Source organism: Bison bison, unplaced genomic scaffold (assembly GCF_000754665.1).
Source record: "Bison bison bison isolate TAMUID 2011002044 unplaced genomic scaffold, Bison_UMD1.0 scf7180017864181, whole genome shotgun sequence".
In the NCBI taxonomy this organism is placed as follows: Eukaryota; Metazoa; Chordata; class Mammalia; order Artiodactyla; family Bovidae; genus Bison; species Bison bison.
The window spans coordinates 2574017-2582395 of NW_011494753.1; the positions used below are offsets into that span (position 1 = coordinate 2574017).

At 52.1% G+C, this 8379-nt stretch overlaps 1 protein-coding gene across 1 annotated transcript in view; it reads left to right on the plus strand.

The window, feature by feature from the left end:
• Positions 1–8379, plus strand: part of KLF13 (Kruppel-like factor 13) — a 38435-nt gene that overhangs the window by 28752 nt on the left and 1304 nt on the right. The gene's annotated exons all lie outside the window — the stretch shown is intronic.

Genomic DNA, 8379 nt, shown 5'->3' on the forward strand with positions numbered 1-8379 from the left:
CCATGCAGAGCTGGCTTTTTTGGGGCGGGGGTAGTGTGGGGCCCCAGGTTGGCCGAGGGCTCATCTGTATCAAGAAGCAGTCTGGTCCCCGTGGTAGTCTCCGAGGACTTCTGTGCAGCTACTGGTGACTATTGTCACCCCAAGGTCTCCCCCACCTCAGAGGCTTTTCCATGTCATTCCTGCTCCCCCATGCTGCACACACCCTGCCCTCATCCTTTCTTTTTTGGTCCAGGAGGAAAACCTTTCCCAGGAGCCTGCACAGGACACCCAGTCCCTCCCTCTTTACTGGCCCTGGCAAAGGACTCCCATTCTCCTGCCTTGAACTTGGCGTTTTCATCCTGGCAGTAGGATGAACTCTCCTGGGTTGCAAGAGGAGGATGGGTGGCAACCAGTGTCTGCCCCATCCACCCAGGCTGGTGCTAAATGGTCAGTTGTGGGAGAGTGGACAGAGCGACTTTTATGGCGGGAACCTGGGGGGCCTCCAGGCATGATTACAACCCCGCGTCTGCTGCTGTTGGAATGCGTCTCTGCTGTCTTTTAAGCCATACCAGGTCTGTCACACTGTTTATCAGAGAGAGTCCTCCATCCAGTTGTCTGCAGTGTGAGCAGGGCTGTGGAGTCTGGGTGGAGTCCCAGTCCTGGCCTAGGAACTTGTAGAAAGGCAGAATTTGTGGCTGCCATTTCCGAGTTTGCTACGGATTTCTGTTTTTAATTTAGGTAAAGACACTATATGTTTCAAAATCCAGGGCATTTAAGTCCCTTTCCAAGGAAAGTTTTCTGAGTCCTTGCCCTCCAGGCGCCCAGCTCTCTGCACCCACAGACTGCTAGTCCTGCGTCCTCAGGTGCCCACCCAGAGCATCTGAGATCCAGGCAGACCTGCACGCACGTGAAACTTGGCCTCCAGACTGAGTGTCCTGCTTGGGAGCTCGCTTTTCTCACTCAGTGCCATCCCCCAGAGATCTTTCCATCTCAGTTCAGAAAGAACCCGTTCAGCTCCTTCTTCATAGGCGTCTGTGGCGTGAGGGTCTGTTAAGTGTATGTAACAAAGCCTAGAAGAGCAGGAGTTGTTTTGAGGCGTTCGCCACACTGCGAGAGCAAGCTCACATCCCATTTTGTAGGTGTGCGGGTGTAGTCTGCAGGATAGCTCCCCCAAGTTGCATTGTGAGTTCAAAGGATACACAGGTCTGTCATTTGAGTAGTCATTGCCAGGCTGTCCTCTGCAGAGCTGGTGGCAGTATGTACTTCTATCAATAAAGAGTGGGTGTGCCAGCTCGCACCATCTCAGCACCTTGATAGGTAAGAAGGGGAGTGTCTGTGGGGTTTTGCTTGTATCTGTCTCCTGATGGGCAGTATTGAGCATCTTTTTGGATGTTCAAGAGTCATTGTACCTCCTGTTTATGAACTGTCAGTTAGTGCCCTCGCCCATTTTTCTGTTGCACGTTATTTTTTTTTCCCTTTTAATTTCTGTCATCTCTTCCAGTATTGGAAATTAGTCCTTTGTAACAAGAGCTGCAGATACATTTTTCTCAGTTTGTTACTTATTTTTTGCCTTTCCTTGTGACTTTGTTTATGGAGATGTATTTTATACTTTTGTAGTCAAATTTATCAGTCTTTTCATTTATGGCATCTAAATTTTGATTCATAGAAAAGAATTTCTAGCATATAAAAGGAATGTTCTCTCATGTTTTCCCCTAAAACATCTGTGGTTTTACTTTTCCCATTTAAATCTTTGACCCTTAAGAGGCAATTGTTACTTAGTTGTCCTGAGTAAGATGTTTTTGGACCCTATCCCTTGAACCCTGCCTTAGATGTCATTTTCTGCTCCATAATTTCCATGGTCCTAGAATCTGGTCCAGGCATTTCTGCTGTGCTGTACTGCCAGTCAGCAGCCTGTGCAACGAACGGCATGGTAGATCTGGTGGTCATTGCCCCCACTTCAATATTATTTTTCAGAGTTTTTTTTTTTGCTATTTCTATTTATTTTTCTACATGAATTTTAGGACCATGTTATCCTATTCCAAAACAAAGCAAGGCAAAGCAACAACCCAGAATGGCCTACTTTAAAAATACACCTGCATTGGAAGTTCCTTGGGAGTCTAGTGGTTAAGAATCCACTGTCCAATGCAGGGGACACAGGTTCGATTCCTGGTCAGGGAACTAAGATCCCACATGCCAAGCCTTCAAGCTGCAGCTAAGACCCAACACAGCCAAATACATATTTTTTTAAAATACACCTGCACCCACTGTACAAACGTGGAGATACACGGGTCTGCAGAAGGCAGATTTGCTTGTTTAACTCGAGCCCCCAGGCTGTATGTAGCAGTCTCCAGCCAGGTACCACCTCCCTTCATGTCCTGCCAGCCCTGGCATGTGCAAGAGTGCACAGGAGCGTGTGATGAGACACATGCATGCACCATAGCATTGCTGAAGGAGAGCAGCACCCCAGGCAGGGCCAGGCAGTTTTGGCGGAAATGAGCACTGGCTGGTTGTCTAGCCAGGGACGCTCCCAGGAGCTCTGCCTGTGATAACCGCCTATCTCCTCAGAACACACATGTGTTCTCACACTAAACCTTCACAGTTACTGTGAGATGCAGCCAAGACAAATGAGCAGGAATGCAGGTGCCGGAGAGGGGCAGGCGCTGACCTCTGCAGGGTTGGCTTCCAGGCAGAAATCACTGCTTCTGCCCGCTGAGTCCCAGGGCAAGGGGGATCCCACCTGGTGGCAGTTCTCTCTCCTGGGCCTCACCTCCCTCACCTGTACAGTGGTGGGTAAGAGCTTCCAGCCTGGACTCCCCAGGACACAGGGTTTGTAAGTCACCAGCAGAGGAGCCGAATGGTCTCCTAAAGAAAATAGAAGTCAGCTTCCCCCTCAGAGAACAGGCCTTTCTGTTGACCCTGAGGCTGCCGGTCTGGCTTTCTTCGGAGGCTGGCAATTGATCGGCCCCGGTGGTCAGCCATCTGCCGAGATGCCCGGAGTGAGAGGGAAAGCAGGCCTCCCAGGAGTGAAGAACGTGGCCGTTTTGAGGTTAGGAACTGGAAGCGGACACATGCCGGAGACCACAGATTGGAGCGATCTATTGATGAATGGCAGGCCGCTTGCTGGCAGCCAGTAACTGGAGCCTGGGAGCAGCTGTTTCTCTATGGAGGCCTCTGTCCGTGCCTCCCCTCTGACTGGACCAGCCTTGCCCCTCCCCCACCATCCTCCACATACCCGCACGGATGCCGTGTGCTCACCGAGGTGTGCTCTTGTGGATCTGGGCACCCCTGGACCACCTGCTTCTCTGTCCCGGGGCCCCGGGTCAGACTTCTCCTCCCATCTCCCTTCCCCAGGTTTCCCGAAGCTGAGGCCGGTAGAGCCCAGCACTCACTGCCCAGAAGGGGCCCTGGTCTGCAGGCGCGGCGCTGGTCCTGGCACCACCACTGCCTCGACTGCCCACCAGGGGCTCACACACAGAAAAGAACCACGACGCAGTTGCTCTTGGAACCAGCACCTCCCTCACTGTGTGGAGGCTGGCAAGTTTGGCCGAGGCTGGATGAGCCGAGTGAGGTCACGGGGCGCACACGCCCTTGACGGAGGGCAAACGGGAGGCGGTCTCTGGACCCTTCGGAGCGAGCGGAGCCTGCGCACTAGTGAGCGCGGCTGCACCTGCGCAAGACGGGCCCCGGGGCGGGGCGCCGTTGCGGGGGTTGGGCGAGGAGAGCCCTGGGCTCCCGCCCGGCCTCTTGTGGCTTCTCAGAAAGAACACGCTGTCCCCGCCCAGGCCTGCGGCTTGGGCAAGAGTGTGGGACGCCCTGTTCCCTGATAAGATGAGGCAACCGCTTTCGGCTGCCTCTCAGGGCGCCAGGGAACATTTATGTAACCCCCGCCCTGCGTGCCCCTACCCCACCCCCACGACCCACTCCCTGCGGGACTGCGTTCCCCGCAACTGCACACCGCCAGGCCCGGCCCCCCACCTCGTCCCCACACTACATCCCCAAGGATCAGCACCCGCAGATCCTCAACCTGCCTCCACGGTTACCCTTGTCCCTCAGTCCTGGCTCCTTGGGGCCTAGCATTCACTGGCGGGTACCCACCCCTCCAGCGTGGCAGGCCCCTACCCCAGTCCGTGGATCTCCAAGGCCCGTCACTGTGACCCTGACCCTCCTCCAGTTTACCTCTCTCCTCCCCGAGCATCCAGTCCCTTTGCTGTCACCCTGCCTCTCTTCACAAAGTCTCTCTTCATCCTGTCCTATGGCCCCCTCGGCCCACACACCTGCCTCCCTCCTGGCTTCTGAAGTTGGGGGTGGTGGGCAGGGAGGCTGCAGGAGACCTGGACTCCCTTCAGGGGTCTGGGGTCTGAGTCCTTTCTGCGCTGGGCCGAGCGCCCTCCGGTGGTAGCTTGTGGTACCGTTCCTGTGTCCTGATTACATCCTAGGAAGAGGCAGGTGCAGAACTTGAGCTTGGTTTCTTCTCGGCTTTACTTAGAGCATGGGTGGACCCCCTGCCCGACCTGGGCCTGCTGGCCTCCCGCCCGACTCTGGGTACACCACACACACACACACACACACACACACACACACACACACACACTGACACACACACACACACACACACACACACACACACACACACACACCATGCCACCCTCCAGAGCCCCACCCTCCAGAGGTTTTCAAAGTGAGGCCCAGAGACACCTGCAGGTACTGCAGACCCTTCCGGGGAGCTGTAAGGTCAGAACTATTTTCATAACAGTAACATTATTTGTTCTTTATTCTCTCAAAAGAATATAGTGGAATATCCCAGAGGCTGTGTGATGTATGGTGACATCACCCCTCTGACGGCTACTGGAATGTGTGCTTGAGTTTAAATATTTTGTTTTAATTTCTGTGATAAATCTCGATGGACATAACCCAGGTGAACAAAAGCTCCCTCCCTGGGAGGGAAGCTCCCTCTCACCCTTCCTAAAAGGGTGAGCAGCGCTGTTGGGGAGGACTCCCGTCCATGCTGCCTTTGCCCCACGCTTCTGGTCCACCTCCTGGGTGCTGCTTGAATGTCACCACTCAGAGGCCAGCTGAGCCAGACCCAGTGCCGCTTGATGCCAGCATGAATCATAACTTCTGAATGGTTTATCCGTCTGTCTATGGACCGGCTTATTGTCCGCTGGGAACAGGCTGCTAGAGGAATAGAGAAGGGAGCAGGGAAAGCTCTGTCTGCGGGCATCACACCCACATCCCCAGGGCCAGGCATTATGTTTGTACTCCATCGTGCTGCTGATGCCTGGGCAGGCTGAGGGCTGCTGGCTGGCTGAGTGGTGATGCTGGACCCTCCCACCTGCTGCCACCAGGCTGCCAGGCACCAGCACTCTGTCCTGTTGAATGTCGCCCCGCCCTGCTGTCCTGGGATCATGCAACCCTCTCTAATTATATCCACCTAAGGAGCCTCCCAGAGTTGCAAGCAGAAGGACCCTGAAAAGGACAAGCTGTCAACGAGGACACAGGGGCTTATTAGAAAGCAAGGTTGAGTGTGACTTTGGGTTGGTTTTGTGCCCCCCACCCCTGGCTCCTCCAAGCAGGCCCAAATCTGAGAAGACTAGTTGATAAGAATAAAAGATAAAAGTGACAATAGCATCTCAGGAGTCATCACTGGGCATGTACCAGGCCCAGTGCCAAGGGCTGCTTGAGTGCAGTCCTGTAGAATCACCACCTCACTATGAAGATGGGGCACTGTGTTCATTTCCTGTGGCTGTTGTAACCAGTTACCACAAGCTGGGTGGCTTGAACACTCACAACAGAAGTGTGCTCTCTTCACTGTGGAGGGCAGCAGTCTGAAATCAAGGTGTAGGCAGTGTCAGTTCTCTCCCCGTGTCTGGTGGCCACCCCAGATACCGAGTCCCTTGGCTTATGGGCCCATCATTCTCTGGAGTCTTTTTCCTTTTTTTCTAGTCTTTGTGATCTCATCCCATAATCTGTACCTTATTGTATCTGGAAAGACATTTTTCCCAAATAAGGTCACATTGCCATCTTCCAGGGGTAAGGACTTGGATATATCTTTGGTGGGGCCACTCTTTACCCCCATGGCAGGCAGTGAGGCACTTGTCTGAGGCCTTAAGTCAGTACATAGTGGAGAGAGGGGCCGAGTCTCACCTTGAGGTTCAGCACTGGTCATGTGAAGGACACCACCATATCCTGTGCTGGGCCTTTCCAAGTACTTTATAACAACTGTGTGGTGTCATTCTGCTAGAATGGAGTTTGAACTTTTTTTTTTTTTTTTAAGTTAAAAATGTTTTTGCCATGTGTCATGTGGGATTTTAGTTCCCTGACCAGGGATCGAACCTGCGTCCCCTGCAGTGGAAGCACTGAGTCTTAACCACTAGACTACCAGGGAAGTCCCCTCATTTGGCATTTTAGTTTACTTCTAATTCAGACAATTTTCTTGTATGCCTTCTGTTTTTCCTGGGGTTTCTAATTGCCTCTTTTTTCTTTTAAGCAAAGAATACTATGTGCTTTCACTGCATCCTGACTATATGCATTCAGCCTCTTGACTATACTCTCTGGTGTGTGGAACTCCCTTTCTTGTAAACCTCCCTGTGTGATTCCTGGCCCACAGCTCCAGTGTCCCATCAGGTCTCTTCCCTCACTCCTGTCCCAAGATGACCCTTCATTGTTCACTCACTTCCCTGGCTTCTCCTTTTCTTCTTATTTTTGCTAGTGTGTGAGAGGTACTCTTGGGAGGATCTGTTGCTCTGTCATCTAGTGTGGCTTATAAGACGGCTGCTGTCTGTCCCAGCCTCTTTCCCTCTCAGATGACCTGCTTCTCCCCTTTCTCTCAAGTGAGTTCTGTGGTCTCTTCTAGTGTTCTAACATTGCAGATACTCTTGGCAGGAGCCTTTATTCACTACTCCGCCCACCTCTATGCTAACCCTTTCCATGTTAGTTTCCTGTCTCCTTTTTTTACTGTAACATTGCTGTGGTTGTTCAGTTGCTCATTAGTGTCCGACTCTACAACCCCATGAACTGGAGCACAGTAGGCTTCCCTGTCCTTCACCATCTCCCGGAGTTTGCCCAAACTCATGTCCGTTGAGTTGATGATGCCATCCAACCATCTCATCCTCTGTTGCCCCGTTTTCCTCCTGCCCTCAGTCTTTCCCAGCATCAGGGTCTTTTCCAGTGAGCTGGCTCTTCGCATCAGCTGACAGATTCTATTCCATTGTTTCTTTGGTAATTTCCTCTCCTCCATTCTTTTCTGTTCTTTTACTCAGCAGTGTCTTCTGTTAGATGTTGCACCCACAGGATCAATTCCCTGTGACTCTGAACTGTGACCTCCTGCTGTTTGTAACTATCAGATGGGAAGTGGTTTGCTTGCCTGCTTGATTATGAACCCCCCTGCCCACACACCCTTCTATCCAAAACAAAGTCAGTAAGGAGAGCATACAGAGCCATACAGAGCTCTTAGCTTCAGCACTGCTAGGAGACAGAGAACACCGCAACATTCCCATATTTTCTAGAGCTGTTTCTGTTTGTTTTTTCTATTTTCCTGGGATAGTTCCTTGAGTATGTTTCTAGTTTTTCTGTGGAATTTTTGTTTGGGCAACAATACTCTCAATTTTTAAACACTTATTCTCTGTACTCTGAACTTCCTTTTTATGGTATCCTGTTTACGCATAAAATTTTGTCTGAAATATCTTGAGAATGCTAGTCAGAATTTTTAGGTTAATATTCTCTTCTGTTTCCTGGCTTCACTCTTTTTCCTCTCGAGTGAGTGGTTTTGTTGCTCTTGGCCTTGCCCTTTAATGCCACTGGTTTTCCTTGGCTGCCTGGCCACCTTTGGGTGTCTGTTTGTGTTTAAGGTTGATGGCCTCATTGGGGGTGGGCAGTGTCAATTTCCTCTGTTGGGCCCTGATGGACAGGCTTCAAAGACCAGCTCTCAGCTTGAGGGCCAGAGTCTGGGAGGGAGGGGGAGAAATGCAGCAGGAAGGGGTACTCTGTGGTCACCCCCAGTGCCAGAGGCTGCCCTCTAGGGTGCAGGAACTCCCTGCTGGTTCTCCCCGTGCAACTAATGCCTTTTTTGTGTGTGGTTCAGAGTTTGCCTCGGTGAAGGCTGACCTGCCTCTTGCTCTAAGCTGTCCTCACCTTCCTCTCTTGGGTGTCACCCCCAGTCTCCTCTGCTGACTGTTAGCCAGGTTGGAACTTCTCAGAGAGGAACAGCAGCAGACTCTAGTTGGAGCTGCAGTCAGTCTCTTGGCCAGTGTCTACGTGCTGAGCCATGTCCGACTCTGCAACCTCATGGACTGTGCCCACCAGGCTCCTCTGTCCATGGAATGTTCCAGGCAAGAATACTGGAGTGGGTTGTCATTTCCTCCTTCAAGGGATCTTCCTGACCCAGGGATCTAACCTGCATCT